Genomic DNA, 16,334 nt, shown 5'->3' on the forward strand with positions numbered 1-16,334 from the left:
CCTCAGCCTCCCAAGTAGCTGGGATTACAGGCGCCTGCCACCACACTTGGCTAATTTTTTTTTTTTGTATTTTTAGTAGAGATGGTGTTTCACCGTGTTGGCTAGGCTGGTCTTGAACTAGTGACCTCAAGTGTTCTGCCTGCCTCGGCCTCCCAAAGTGCTGGGATTACAGGCATGAGCCACTGCACCCGGTCCTATGTAAGAGTTTAAGGAAGACTTGTGTTTGCCAGAAGCTGGTTTTTTTTTTTTTGGTCTGGTTTTTTTTGTTTGTTTGTTTTTTGTTTTTTGTAATTACAAACTGTTTTAACTTATTTGGAAAATGAAGTCATTAGAAAATTGTGGCCTTTGCCTACTGTTGATGCTATTTGTTTATCTAAAAGTTTGAGGAGGTTACCAGATATTTATACCACTTTGTTAGGATCTAGGTTAAGGGTAGGAAAAATGAGGTTGCCAGAGTAGAACAAAATCCACACCTTAGATTTTAACCTGCTTGGAAAAGGTGGACATACCCTAATGCCTTTCAATCAAGTGTTGGTAGGTTGGTTGCTGTTGCTGCTGCTTCCTTCTCTCTTTTTTGCTCTTCAAATGTTAATGTCAGTTATAAGAAAAATCTAAGTTGGGAATAGTTAAAATATTGTACATCAATAAATGTAGTTTTGGACTTTAGCCTGAATGATTTAAATTGTTAGTTGTAAGTGTTAAAGGACAGAATTTTTCTTTCCTAGAAAAGTGGTGAGAGAAGTTAAAATAGCATGATGATTATGTTTGTGATTTGTCACTATTTGCCAGGTAAAATGAGAAATCTACCATTTGCCAGGCTCTGCTCTAGGTGCTTTAGAATAGCACTGCACAGTAGAATTTTCTGTGATGATGGAAATATTTGTTATCTGCTCTAATATGATAGCCATTGGCCATGTGTAGGTTTGTTTTTTGTTGTTTTTGTTAAGACAGGGTCTAACTCTATCACACAGGCTGGTGTGCAGTGGTTTGATCACGGCTCACTGCAGCCTCCACCTCCCGGCTCAAGCTATCCTCCTAGCTCAGTCTCCCGAGTAGCTGCGACTACAGGCGTGCCACCACGCCTGGCTAATTTTTGTATTTTTGGTAGAGACGGGGTTTCGCCATGTTGGCCAGGCTAGTCTTGAACTCCTGGGATCAAGCAGTCCTCCTGCCTTGGCTTCCCAAAGTGCTGGGATTACAGATGTGAGCTACTGTGCCTGGCCTGGCCACATGTAATTATTGCATACTTGAAATATGGCTAGTGCAACTGAGGAAATGAATTTTTAATTAATCTTAATTTAAATTCAAATAGTCACATGTGGTGAATGGTTACCGTTTTGGACACAGCATGCTTTATTTAGAGTCCTTTCTTAATTCTCAAAACTTTTCAAGGTGGGGACATTTTTATTAAGCAAACAGACTGAGATTAAGGTCAACAGCTAGTGTTAGTTACAGTCTGGAATAAAACTTTTTTTCTTTTCAGGGCACTTAACATCACACCTGCCTAGTGTTTAACTATTTAGGGGAGGGGTGTAGGAGGAGGGTGAGGGAATTCTTTGTTAGGCAAAGGAGTAGTAATACTTATTAGGTGGCTGTATACATTGTATAATAAGTAAATTATTATTATTAATTTTTTTTTTTTTGAGACAGAGTCTCACTCTGTTGCCCAGGCTGGAGTGTAGTGGTGCAATCTCGGCTCATTGCATGCTCTGCCTCCCGGGTTCACGCCATTCTCCTGCCTCAGCCTCCCGAGTAGCTGAGACTACAGGCGCCTGCCACCACACCCAGCTAATTTTTTGTATTTTTAGTAGAGATGGGGTTTCACCGTGTTAGCCAGGATGGTCTCGATCTCCTGACCTCCTGATCTGCCCGCCTTGGCCTTCCAAAGTGCTAGGATTACAGGCATGAACCACCGCGCCCGGCCCATTGTATAATAGGTAAATTATTTTATGTGATTTATTTTCTTTGGGAAAGTTAATGTTTCTGCTAGTTAATGATACTTAGTTTAGCTTTAGTTGCTGATGAAATTTAGATTAGGAATTGTTAGCAAGTAGGTGTCCATATGCACATGAAAGTTTAACTGATTAATTTCTTTGTGACAGAATTCCAGTTTTGCAACTAAGAGTGGACAGTAACTTTGAAATTGGTTTTAATATACTTTTGCTTGTACTTCATATATTTAGAATATAACAAAAAATCAAAAAATGGAAACAAAGTTTGGTCTGTTCTGAAATCCCATTCTGTACATAGTAGTTAATCATAAGTTTATTTATTTTTTTGAGATGGAGTCTCACTTTTGTCATCCAGGCTGGAGTACAGTGGCGTGATTTCAGCTCACTGCACTCTCCGACTCACTGCAACCTCCACCTCCCAGGTTCAAGTGATTCTCCTGCCTCAGCCTCCCCAGTAGCTGGGATTACAGGTGTCCACCACCACACCCAGCTAAGTTTTGTATTTTTAGTACAGACAGAGTTTCGCCATGTTGGCGAGGCTGGTCTCAGACTGCTTACCTCGGGTGATCCACCCACCTCAGCCTCCCAAGTGCTGGGATTACAGGCGTGAGCCACCGCACCCTGCCGGTAATCGTAAATTTAAACTCGGATAAATTATTCCTTAAAAGTACACCAGAAAACAAAATGCAGTTTTGCTATTTTATATATGTGTATATAATGTGTATATAATTATTATAAAAATTACAAAATGATTTTTCTGTAAAAATCAAGTGAGGGCCGGGCACGGTGGCCACGCCTGTAATCCCAGCACTTTTTGGGAGGCTGAGGCGGGTGGATCACCTGAGGTCAAGAGTTCGAGACCAGCCTGGCCAACGTGGTGAAACCCCGTCTCTACTAAAAATACGAAACTTAGCTGGGCATGGTTGCAGGCGCCTGTAATCCCAGCTACTCGGGAGGCTGAGGCGGGAGAATCATTTGAACCCAGGAGGTGGAGGTTGCAGTGAGCCGAGATCGCGCCATTGCTCTCCAGCCTGGGGGCAAGAGTGAAACTTTCTCTCAAAAAAAAAAAAAAAAAATCTAGTGAGAAGTGAAAATCTTTTAATAATGTGGTAAATTTATTTTTTGGTTGCTTTTTAAGTGTGTGTGTGTGTGTGTGTGTGTGTGTCCAGGATTTCACTATGTTGCCCAGGCTAGTCCTGAGCTCAGGTGATCCTCCTGCTTCAGCCTGCCAAGTAGCTGAGATTATGGTACATGCTACTGCGCCTGGCCTGTTTGCTTACTTTTTAATTTTTGTCTTTCTGGAGTGAGATGCAGTATGAATGAACAAATATATGTTTTTGTTTTAAACTGACAGCATATATTTTTAAAATTCTGTATTGTGTTAGAAACCTGAAATGTTTTAAAAAATAATTCTTTTGCGTCAAGAGAGTGGGTTAAAAATACTTGTTTGTGCAGAGTGACCACAGTTCAGTTTTCAATAGTAGTAGATGGACAACACTATATTTTCAGAAAAGCAGACTAAAGCTTAAAAGGGAACTGAATTTAATGTTCCATTTTTTAGATGTGTCAAAGTCTTGCAGTCCTGGGTCATTATTGGGGCTCAAACTAGTTATTTGATGATAATAGAATTGCCATCCAAACTATTGGAGCGCTGGTTAACGAACAGTTTCCAGAGAGGCGGGCACGGTGCTCGGTGTGATTGGGGGACTGGAGAGATACTGTCCAGCTGGCCTCAACTGAAGGGATCTCTCTCCTTAGTGTGCAGTCTTATATCTTTTAATATTTCTGCTTCTGACAATGCAGTTCTGACAGAGCATTGATTCAAATATATCTTCTTTCTTCATAAAAGCATTTTTGGACATAAAAAGCTAGGTCGTATAAAGGATCATATGCAAAGGACTGTTCAGAATTTTCTCCCCCAGATACCTGTGTGACTCATTTTTCTTATTTGTTTTAGGACTTCTGCTCAGGTGTCCTTTATTTATTTTTAATTTTAAATTTATTTTTATTATTATTTTTTGAGACAGGGTTTTGCTCTGTCACTCAGCCTAGCATGCAGCGGCACAATTTTAGTTTACTTCAGCCTCCGCCTCGTGGGTTCAAGCGATTCTCCTGCCTCAGCTTCCCGAGTAGCTGGGATTCCAGGTGCCTGCTACCACACCTTTTTAGTACAGGCGGGGTTTCACCATGTTGGCCAGGCTGGTCTTGAACTCCAGACCTCAGGTGATCCACCTGCCTCGGCCTCCCAAAATGCTGGAATTACAGGTGTGAGTCATTATGCCTGGCCTAATTTAAAAAAATTTTTTTGAGATAGGGTCTTACTCTGTTGCCCAGGCTGGAGGGCTGGAGTGCAGTAGTGTGATCTCGGCTCACTGCAACCTCTGTCTCCTGGGTTCAAGTGATTCTCCCACCTTAGTCTTCTGGGTAGCTGGGACTATAGGCACATGCCACCATGCCTGGCTAAACAGGTGTCCTTTAAATGTTATTTAGAGACCTTCCTTGTCTAGCAGTCAGTCCTTCTCACCTTATTTTCTTATTTCTTTATTCTCATTTATCAGCTTCTGACATACATTTACTTTTATGTTTATCACATGTTTTCCACAATTAAAATGTAGGTTTTATGAAGATAAGGACGTCTGTTAATGGCTCTATTCACATTGGTTAAAATGATGTACCATAGTAGATGTTTAATAAATATTTGTTATGTGAAGTGAGTGTGAAAATAGTGATTACAGGGCAAGAGAGAAAAAGATGTTTGGATTGTGTGCTTGCATAAATTTTTGGAGAAGGGAGTTAAGCTGGGCTTTGGCATTACAGAGTACATTAGTGTATGAAGTAATTGTAGGATACTGGGCAGAGCCTATATTATGGTAAGACTTTGAAGTTTAATTTATATATATATATTTTTTAATTTATTTATTTTTATTTTTTTATTGATCATTCTTGGGTGTTTCTCGCAGAGGAGGATTTGGCAGGGTTACAGGACAATAGTGGAGGGAAGGTCAGCAGATAAACAAGTGAACAAAGTTCTCTGGTTTTCCTAGGCAGAGGACCCTGCGGCCTTCCGCAGTGTTTGTGTCCCTGGGTACTTGAGATTAGGGAGTGGTGATGGCTCTTAACGAGCATGCTGCCTTCAAGCATCTGTTTAACAAAGCACATCTTGCACCGCCCTTAATCCATTCAACCCTGAGTGGATACAGCACATGTTTCAGAGAGCACAGGGTTGGGGGTAGGGTCACAGATCAACAGGATCCCAAGGCAGAAACAGAACAAAATGAAAAGTCTCCCATGTCTACCTCTTTCTACATAGACACGGCAACCATCCGATTTCTCAATCTTTTCCCCACCTTTCCCCCCTTTCCATTCCACAAAACCGCCATTGTCATCATGGCCCGTTCTCAATGAGCTGTTGGGTACACCTCCCAGACGGGGTGGTGGCCGGGCAGAGGGGCTCCTCACTTCCCAGTAGGGGCGGCCGGGCAGAGGCGCCGCGGCTGGCCAGGTGGGGGGCTGAACCCCCACCTCCCTCCCGGACGGGGCGGCTGGCCGGCGGGGGGCTGACCCCCCCACCTCCCTCCCGGACGGGGCGGCTGGCCGGCGGGGGGCTGACCCCCCCACCTCCCTCCCGGACGGGGCGGCTGGCCAGGCGGGGGGCTGACCCCCCACCTCCCTCCCGGACAGGGCGGCAGACTGGGCGGTGGGCTGACCCCCCCCACCTCCCTCCCGGACGGGGCGGCTGGCCGGCGGGGGGCTGACCCCCCCACCTCCCTCCCGGACGGGGCGGCTGGCCAGGCGGGGGGCTGACCCCCCACCTCCCTCCCGGACAGGGCGGCAGACTGGGCGGTGGGCTGACCCCCCCACCTCCCTCCCGGACGGGGCGGCTGGCCGGGCTGAGGGGCTCCTCACTTCCCAGTAGGGGCGGCCGGGCAGAGGCGCCCCTCACCTCCCGGACGGGGCGGCTGGCCGGGCAGGGGGCTGACCCCCCCACCTCCCTCCCGGATGGGGCGGCTGGCCGGGCGGGGGGCTGACCCCCCCACCTCCCTCCCGGACGGGGCGGCTGGCCGGGCGGGGGGCTGACCCCCCCACCTCCCTCCCGGACGGGGCGGCTGGCCGGGCGGGGGGCTGACCCCCCCACCTCCCTCCCGGACGGAGCGGCTGTCCTGGCAGAGGGGCTCCTCACTTCCCAGTAGGGGCGGCCGGGCAGAGGCGCCCCTCACCTCCCGGACGGGGCGGCTGGCCAGGCGGGGGGCTAACCCCCCACCTCCCTCCCGGACGGGGCGGCTGGCCGGGCAGGGGGCTGACCCCCCCCACCTCCCTCCCGGACGGGGCGGCTGGCCGGGCAGGGGGCTGACCCCCCCACCTCCCTCCCGGACGGGGCGGCTGGCCGGGCGGGGGCCTCCCCACTTCCCAGTAGGGGCGGCTGGGCAGAGGTGCCCCTCACCTCCCGGACGGGGCGGCTGGCCAGGCGGGGGGCTAACCCCCCCACCTCCCTTCCGGACGGGGCGGCTGGCCGGGCGGGGGGCTTACCCCCCCATCTCCCTCCCGGACGGAGCGGCTGGCCGGGCAGAGGGGCTCCTCACTTCCCAGTAGGGGCGGCCGGGCAGAGGCGCCCCTCACCTCTCAGACCGGGTGGCCGGCCAGGCGGGGGGCTAACCCCCCCACCTCCCTCCCGGACGGAGCGGCTGGCCGGGCGGGGGGCTGGCCCCCCCACCTCCCGGACGGGGCGGCTGGCCAGGCGGGGGGCTGACCCCCCCACCTCCCTCCCGGACGAGGTGGCTGCCGGTTGGAGACGCTCATCACTTCCCAGACGGGGTGGCTGCTGGGCGGAGGGGCTCCTCACTTCTCGGGCGGGGCGGCTGCCGGGCGGAGGGGCTCCTCACCTCTCAGATGGGGCTGTTGCCAGGCAGAGGGTCTCCTCACTTCTCAGACGGGGCGGCCGGGCAGAGACGCTCCTCACATCCCAGACGGGGCGGCAGGGCAGAGGTGCTCCCCACATCTCAGATGATGGGCGGCCGGGCAGAGACGCTCCTCACTTCCCAGATGTGATGGCGGCCGGGAAGAGGCGCTCCTGGTTTCCTAGATGGGATGGCGGCCGGGCAGAGTCGCTCCTCACTTTCCAGACTGGGCAGCCAGGCAGAGGGGCTCCTCACATCCCGGACGATGGGCGGCCAGGCGGAGACGCTCCTCACTTCCCAGACGGGGCGGCAGCCGGGCAGAGGCTGCAATCTCGGCACTTTGGGAGGCCAAGGCAGGCGGCTGGGAGGTGGTTGTAGCGGGCCGAGATCACGCCACTGCACTCCAGCCTGGGCACCATTGAGCACCGAGTGAACGAGACTCCGTCTGCAATCCCGGCACCTCGGGAGGCCGAGGCTGGCCGATCACTCGCGGTTAGGAGCTGGAGACCAGCCCGGCCAACACAGCGAAACCCCGTCTCCACCAAAAAAATACGAAAACCAGTCAGGCGTGGCGGCGTGCGCCTGCAATCGCAGGCACTCGGCAGGCTGAGGCAGGAGAATCAGGCAGGGAGGTTGCAGTGAGCTGAGATGGCAGCAGTACCGTCCAGCTTCGGCTCGGCATCAGAGGGAGACCGTGGAAAGAGCGGGAGAGGGAGACCGTGGGGAGAGGGAGAGGGAGACGGAGAGGGAGAGGGAGAGGGAGAGGGAGAGGGAGAGGGAGAGGGAGAGGCGAAGTTTAATTTATAAATGAATTATAGTATTTGTTTATATAGCCTTTCATCACAAAAGCATAATAAGAGGAAAATTTTGTTATTGTTTCTTTGGTTTTGGCATTGGAGGAGAAATGGTATCAGGATTAAATGAGTTTGTTGTGAGGAGCCTGCTGCTGTATTAGAATCTTCAGATAGTAGGGCTCAGCCATACGTCATTTCATAAAGCTTTACAACCGATTCTGACACGAAGTCAGGGTTGATGACCACTATATATGATATTAAGAAATAGACCTGTTATAAAATTTAAAATATAAAATGTTAGAAGAGCTGGGCGCAGGGGTGCATGCCAGTTACTCAGGAGTCTGAGGCAGCAAGATTGGTTGAGCTCAGGAGTTCAAGGCTATAGTTTGTGGTTATTGCGCCTGTGAATTGCTACTGCACTCCAGCCTGGGCACCATAGCGAGACTCCATCTCTTTAAAAAAAAAATTTGAAGGAAAATAATCGTAGTGTTAGAGTTGCTTTGTGTTTTTCAGAAAATTTAAAAATCAAGTTTAATTCTTGGTGTGCTGGGAAGCTGATATGGAAGAAAGAACAAGTCACATAACAGTGAGCTTAGCCAGCAATCAGCATTCATATCTAAATACAACTTTGCTCTCTGTTTACAGGCAATATCCTGTTGAGGAGACAAACTTAAGATTCTTAGTGAGAAATAGTTCTGAAAAGAATGTCAGTTGCCAATTCTGATAGTAAGAAGGGTGAGTGAAGAGGCTTAAATTCAGTGATAGTTCTCAGTGTAAATGTTAGGGTGTGGAAGGAATTTTATGCTGTGGTTGTATTCTTGACTTGGAAATTTCCCTGAAATGCCAGCTGTAGGCTTAAACATCTAAGTTGTTTTATGATACATGCTGTACAAACTTGTATTAAAGTTGTAACTTTAAGAACACTAGTCTAACTTGTTGCCTGTGGTTTTTTTCCTCCTAGGTAAGATAGGAAATTATATTGTTCACTACTTAATATGGCATTAAAATAATCCCTTACACTTTTAACTTAATTAAAGCAATCTTTTCTTTCCTTGTTATTTAGAAGTAAAATAGCTTGTAATCCCATCGCTTTGGGAGGCCAATGTGGAAAATCTCTTGAAGTCAGGAGTTTGAGACCAGCCTGGGCAACATAGCAAGGCTCTGTCTCTGTAAAAAATGAAAAAGTTACTTGGATGTGGTGGTGGTGCAAACCTGTAGTCATAGCTACTTGGGAGGCTGAGGTGGAGGACCGCTTGAGCCTAGGAGTTCAAGACTGCAGTGAGCTATCATCATGCCACTGCACTCCAGCCTGGGTGACAGAATGAGACCTTGTCTGGGGGGAAAAAAAAGTAAAATAAAAATTGCAGTGTAAGAATTAAATGATGGACAGGTTGATGTTTTTGTTATCTGATGGGCTCTACTGCACTTTCTTTGGTTAGTATAATATGAACAAATCTTCAGTTGAAATAATGTGAAATTTCTACTGAAACACCTTGGGGAAATAATATTATTTGAAGCCAGTATTATTTTTAATTTTAAAGATTCCATTTGATTTTATTACAGAGGAGATTATGTAAACATTCCTGAGTGGCATCTGTAAGAGTTGTTTTATCTGATTACATAAAAGGAGAAGTGAAAGTTTGCTTTTAAAAACAGTAGACCTAGGGAAAAAAAGCCTGGCCTTGGTTGGTTGTCTGCTTTTACACATGGTTGCTGTTCAAATTCAAAAACTTTTTTTTCCTCTCACAATAAAATGGCTTACACTTAAAATGTTACTCTATTTTTCAAAGAGAACTTGTTGGGTAGTACAAGATTACCTTTAATTATCAATGTTTGAGGACCAAGTTAGAATTTTTAAGAAGGGGAACATTAAGCAAAGCAGTATTTATTTAGTATCTATTTTGAGCCAGATTTTATGCTAGACTTTTTACATGTTAGCTGATATAAACTTTGTGACACTCCCTTAAGGAGATTGTAAGTATAGCCAATACTTAATGACTACATTGTTACAGTATATTTCTTTTTTTTTTTTTTTTTGAGACGGAGTTTCGCTCTTGTTGCCGAAGCTGGAGTGTAGTGGCCGCGTAATCTTGGCTCACTGCAACCTCCGCCTCCCTGGTTCAAGTGATTCTCCTGCCTCAGCCTCCCGAGTAGCTGGGGTTACAGGCATGTGCCACCATGCCCGGCTGATTTTGTATTTTTAGTAGAGACGGGGTTTCTCCATTGGCTGGCCTCTAACTCCCGACCTAAGGTGATCTGCCCGCCTCGGCCTACCAAAGTGCTGGCATTACAGGTGTGAGCCACCGCGCCCGGCCTGTTACAGTATATTTCTAAATGCTTTATATACAGGTAATTCCACCGTATCGGGACATGGAGATTCCTAAAAGTCGCTGCGCTTTGCAAAATCACGCAATAAAAACCACAGGGCTTATGGGGAAAATGAGTTTGACCACAACATTAAAAAACATTATTAGTGACAGATTAAAAACAAAAATAAGAACTTAAAATGGTAGTACTGTTTTACATATGTTAAATGGTTAACAAATACATAATACTATGATGTAAATATTGCACTTTACCTTGAAAAAGACAGTGCTTGCTTGCAGAAGTGGGCATCTGAAGGATTACAGTTTGTAAATTATTGTGAAGTGGAGAAAGGCAGGTTATCTGAAATCTGATGGTAACTTGTAACATCAGATGTAGATGGGTGTGGTTCATTGTGGCTCACAACATACAAGGGGATCTGAGGTAGTTGTTTGAGGTGTGTGTCTGGGTGCTGCTGTGCATGCCTATGAGACTTGTTTTGGCTAGGTGCTGTTTTCTGTGTTCATCTAGAGTTTCTAATAGATGAAATTCACAGAAGCAAACATGAAATTTAAAATGCTCAAAATGCTCCCCATCAATTGTGTTGGAGCCAATGTGTGTTTTCAAAACAAGCAATGTAACAGAATTTACCTGTACATGATTTAACTTAGAGTTGTAGAGATCATATATCCTGTGTTTGAATAGTTCTTAACTTTGAAGTATGGCTGTTTACTAAGAGCCCTGGTCTTGCATCTAATACCTGAGATAGTGCCACATTCTTTGCCATCTTAGGTTGCCACTGCCACTAAATGAAAACCAAGGAGATTTAAGCATCTTCCAACTGTTTCTTTGTTAGGGAAGCTTTTTTGTTGAGATGGAGTCTTGCTCTGTCACCAGGCTGGAGTGCAGTCGCATGATCTTGGCTTACCTCAACCTCTGCCTCCTGGGTTCAAACAATTCTCCTGCCTCAGCCTCCTGAATAGCTGGGATTACAGGCGTGTGCCACCATGCCCAGCAAATTTTTGTATTTTTAGTAGAAACGGGATTTCACCATGTTGGCCACGATGGTCTCAATCTCTTGACATTGTGATCCGCCTGCCTCGCCCTCCCAAAGTGCTGGGAATACAGGCATGAGCAACCACATCCGGCCTAGAGAAGCTTTTATTTTATTTTATTTTATTTTATTTTATTTTATTTTATTTTATTTTATTTTTTGAGACGGAGTCTCGCTCTTTCACCCAGGCTGGAGTGCAGTGGCACGATCCCGGCTCACTGCAAACTCTGCCTCGGCCTAGGGAAGCTTTTGATAGAGGCTAATTCATTTTAAAGATTTCTGTGGGAGACCAAGTGACATTTTAAAACCCAGGAAATAGGCCAGGGACGATGGCTCACGCCTGTAATCTCAGTGCTTTGAGAGGCAGAGGTGGGAGGATCACTTGAGCCCAAGAGTTCCAGGCCAGCCTGGGCAATATGGCAATACCCTATCTGTACAAAAATACAAAAATTAGCCAGGCGTGGTGGTACGTGCCTGTAATCCCCGCTACTTGGCAGGCTGAGGTGGGGGATTGCTTGAGCCTGGCAGGTCCAGGCTTCAGTGAGCAGTGTTCATGCCACTGCACTCCAGCCTGAGTGACAGAGTGAGACCGCGTCTCAAGAACAACAACAACAACAACAACAACAACAACGACTCGGCAAATCTGAGTAAAAGAGAAAAGCAGTACTTTTCTAAACTACCTCCCAAATTAGGTAGTGAGATACGTATACAAGTGCATGCCAAATTGTAAAGCACGTGTATTATTAGTACTTGCTCTTTTGTAGATGTAGTCTATTTTAAACCTTAGCTTTTTCACTGAATTGATCTCATCTTTGGTTTATGTTATACTTACTCTGGGTCTTATATTCTGTTTGATGTTTTTATTTGCTTATTTTTTATTTTTATTTTTTACTTAAGAGAGTTTATATTTTCATTAGTTACCTTTATATTATACCTTTAAAAATCCTCTTAGTCTCTCTCTTTTTTTAAAAAAAAATTTAGGTTTCTTCTATTTGGTTTATCAGCTTTAAATTAGAGCCATTTGGTTTCATTTTCTTAGGTGTGAAGTCTTATTCCAGTTTCTTTTTTTTCTGTCTCTTTCCCTGTGATTTTTTGAAGTTATATTTACTTTGTGAGAGTATGTCATTTTACATACTATTCTTCCTCATCAATACCTTTGTTTTAAATTTAGTGCTACAATATTGTTAAAGATTTACAGATCTTTTCTTGAAGTTCTCAATCACTTCTTGGTTGGATAAAGCTCATCATCTAGTAGATTCCTCAGGAATGCTTGTGAAACAATTTCTTAAATTTTTACATGTTTAAATTGTTTCCTATATCCTTGATATTTGAAGGGCAGCTTGGCTGGATATAAAATATGTGATTCACATCTACCACCTGTTCTCTCTCTTCTATATGTATGACTTTTCTTTGATTCTTTTCACATCTGTTTCTTTTTCATTTATGTGAAAGCATTCCTATTTTCTATCTCTTTAGATCATATCTGTTCTCTCTAGGGCATCTTTTGTAATTTAGTCTTCATTTAAGTTCAGTTTGTTCATGTTTTACAAGTTCCTGTTATTTGTCTACTCTGTTTAAAATTTTGAGTTTCTCATTTGAGGTGTTCTTTTATGTCTGCATTTGTTATTTAATTACTTTAAATTTGCGATGGATATGGTGATATTACATCTTTTCTCTATGAGCGTTTTTGGTGTATTTTCGTCTGCCCAAGTATTTTACTTTTTATTCCTTATAAGTAATTTGGTATGAATGCTGAGTCCTTTTTTCTGTTTAGGTTGTTCGTGCCAGATTTTATTGTACCAACAATATTGTTATCTTATTTTGTCTTATTTTGGTGATGGGGTTAGGGTGGCCTTCTCAGTCTCTTAGTTCAAGAGCACTCTGATTTGTTGCCACAGTGAAATGTAGTTTTAAAAATAAATTAACACCTCCCCCACCCCCCGCCATAGTTCTGTCTTGTTTTAGTAGTCCATTTATGCTCTGGTCACTTCCTTTTTTTCCTTTATCATCAACCCTCCAAATGACACCTCCTTCTCTCCCAGAAACTGTGCCTTGCTAAAACTGTTGCCTTTGATCTTACATACTTTCTAAGTGTATTATTTTTGACTTCCCAATAGCCATTGCTCTCACTGTCATGTATCAGATGTGCCAGTACTTTCTCTCAGATGGGGCCCTCTCCTGATGGTAAATCCTCAGTCATATTACATGTAATTCAGTTACCACTAGGACCCTGCTATATTGCTCTTCTGGACAGTTCCCATTGAAGCTTCTGGTCTTCAATGTTTATGCTCTTATACGTAAATTGGAGTTTTTAGTCATTTCATCTCCTTATAATGCTGTGGAGTCAGCTATGGATGATTTTATTTGCTCTTTTTCTTGGCCTATATGGTTTTTATGAGGATTTGTGGAGTGTGTAGAAATTAGAGGATGGTGGGCCGGACGCGGTGGCTCACGCCTGTAATCCCAGCACTTTGGGCGGCCGAGGTGGGTAGATCACGAGGTCAAGAGTTCGAGACCAGCCTGGCCAACATGGTGAAACCCGTCTCTACTAAGAATACAAAAATTAGCTGGGCATGGTGGCACATGCCTGCAATCCCAGCTACTCGGAAGGCTGAGGCAGGAGAATCTCTTGAACCCGGGAGGTGGAGGTTGGAGTGAGCCCAGATCATGCCACTGCACTCCAGCCTGGGCGACAGAGCAAGACACTGTCTTGAAAAAACAACAAAACAAACCCAAATTAGAGGATGGCCATTAACCTATAGGGGACTTAATCCGTGTTTTTTATGTGCTATACTTGAAAATATTTGTGTTTGCTTTAAAATAATTTGCAATTCAGGTTTTATATAATTGGATAATTGGTTATACTTCTGTTTTACCCCATTGTTCTCTCTTCAAACTCTCTTGGAAGTATTTGTCATGGAAACAACTATGAGGTTATATTTTATAGCTGTCTGTCAATGGTGTGTGTAATCCTTGTTTTGCAGATTTCTACTCTTATCAAGCAGGAATCTGAAATGCCACTTTAATGTTCTTTCTTCAAGTGACATAATTTCATGCTACAAAGTAAATGAAATATAAAATCTGGCACATTTTATGATACATTAACAAGAGTATAATATTCAGAAAGTGGATGGTGATTGTTGCACTCAATTTTGCTTGCTAGTAAGACCATATATGTAATTTTCACTTCTGTGTCCAAAACTTCCAAAGATACAGACCAATGATGCCCTAATGCTTGTACTCCACAAAAATATTGGTGTAAAATTCCTTACAGATCTTTCTTGTCTTTTTTATTCTGAGACTATTTATTACCTTTATAATATTAAGATGCTTTGTGTGTGTGTGTGTGAAATACTAACGCCAAAATTTTTTAAAATGGCTTATTTGGAAAAATAAAAATTTAGCAATTCCATTTCAGTTCCCCCGTTTGTTTTTTTGAAACCCTATTAGTTTTTTAAATATACGGTGCTTCTTTGGCAGCATATATACTAAAATTGGAACAATACAAAGAAGATTATTAGCATGGCCCTTGCACAAGGATGACATGTAAATTCATGAAATATTCCATGTTTTCTTAAATATAAAAAAATTAAGTAAAACATAGAAACATGGGAATAATATTATATCAACTTCATAGAGTGGTCTAAAATGTCAAAGGAGGCTGGGCATGGTGGCTCACACCTGTAATCCCAGCACTTTCGGAGGCTGAGGTGTGCTGATTGCCTGAGGTCAGGAGTTCAAGACCAGCCTGGCCAACACAGCAAAACTCCGTCTCTACGAAAAATACAAAAATTAGCCTGGTGTGGTGGCATGTGCCTGTAATCCCAGCTACTTGGGAGGCTGAGGCAAGAGAATTGCTTAAACCCGGAAAGTGGAGGTTGCAGTGAGCCAAGATCGCGCCACTGTACTCCAGCCTAGGCGGCAGACCCCATCTCAAACAAACAAAAAAAAAGGAACTTAAAACTTTCATATAAGGAACAGCTAAAAGAACAAAGCTGTTTAGCTTGAATAAAAGAAAACAGAATTCTTACAGAGCTATAATCCCTTATCCAGTTACAGGGCGATAGTTTGGATCAGTATATCTAAAAACATTTTTGTAGGCCGGGTGCTGTGGCTCAAGCCTGTCATCCCAGCACTTTGGGAGGCCAAGGCTGGTGGACCAGCTGAGGTCAGGAGTTGGAGACCAGGCCAGGCTGGCCAACATGGTGAAACCCCGTCTCTACTGAAAATACAAAAATTAACCAGGCATGGTGGTGCATGCCTGTAATCCTAGCTGTTCAGGAGGCTGAGGCAGGACAGTCGTTTAAACCCGTGAGGCAAGGGTTGCAGTGAGCCAAGATCATGCTACTGCACTCCAGCCTGGCTAAATTTTGTATTTCTAGTAGAGATGGGTTTTCAACACGTTGGCCAGGCTGGTCTCGAACTCCTGACCTTGTGATCCACCCACCTTGGCCTCCCAAAGTGCTGGGATTACAGGCGTGAGCCACTGTGCCCAGCCAAAAGTTATATTTCTTTTATTTTATTTTTGCTTTATTTATTTATTTATTTTTTGAGACAGGCACTCGCTGTTGCCAACGCTGCAGTGTAGTGACATGGTCATGGGTCACTGTAGCTTCAACCTCCCAGGCTCAAGCGATCCTCCCACCTCAGCCTTGTGGGCGGCTGGGATTACAGGTGTACACTACCATGCCTGGAGAATTGTGTATTTTTAGTAGAGATGGGTTTTGCCATGTTGCCAGGCTGGTCTTGAACTCCTGGGCTCAGGCAATCTGCCCACCTTGGCCTCCCAAAGTGCTGAGATTGCGGGTGTGAGCCACCACACCCAGCCAAGTTCTATTTCTTAATATTGTGGGTTTCAGATGCCGTGATCTCATGATATGGTGTTTCAGCTCAGCTGTGGTGCTGATGCACTATGCCTGGCGACTGAGAATGTCTCTTTCTGGGATTCCTCTTACCAACAGGTTCCTAAAGCTCTGTTTCTTTAAACATCTTTCTCTGTGTTTTTCAGATTGGATAAATTTTATTGCACACTGCTACTTTCCTGTTATCTGTTATCTTCTTTCTGCTCTTGAGTCCATACAGTGAGGTATTTTCTCCTTAAAAAAATTGTTTCAAAGTGTTCACTATTGCTTCCTTGAGCATTTTTATAGCACTGAATAGAAAGTCTTAGATATCTCTTTCATCTTTGCATTGGTATCTGTTTCTTTTCCCAGGCAAGTTGAGATTTTCCTCTTTGCATACTATTTTATTAGACTCTGGATCTCACTTAAATCCTGTGGAAAATGTTGATAATTTTGTTTTAGTGATTTGGTTAGGTTCAAGCTTCAAGTCCCAA

General features: G+C 44.8%; 1 protein-coding gene and 1 non-coding gene across 3 annotated transcripts in view; both read left to right on the plus strand.

The window, feature by feature from the left end:
• The window catches only part of NAA15 (N-alpha-acetyltransferase 15, NatA auxiliary subunit), a 90,968-nt gene that overhangs the window by 4,909 nt on the left and 69,725 nt on the right, over positions 1–16,334 (plus strand). The window lies entirely within an intron of this gene.
• On the plus strand, positions 14,465–14,573 carry LOC115934378 (U6 spliceosomal RNA). Its single transcript, XR_004070191.1, has one exon. It is a non-coding gene; the product is annotated as a U6 spliceosomal RNA (small nuclear RNA).

The sequence above is a fragment of the Gorilla gorilla genome, chromosome 3, assembly GCF_029281585.2.
Source record: "Gorilla gorilla gorilla isolate KB3781 chromosome 3, NHGRI_mGorGor1-v2.1_pri, whole genome shotgun sequence".
NCBI classification, from domain to species: domain Eukaryota; kingdom Metazoa; phylum Chordata; class Mammalia; order Primates; family Hominidae; genus Gorilla; species Gorilla gorilla.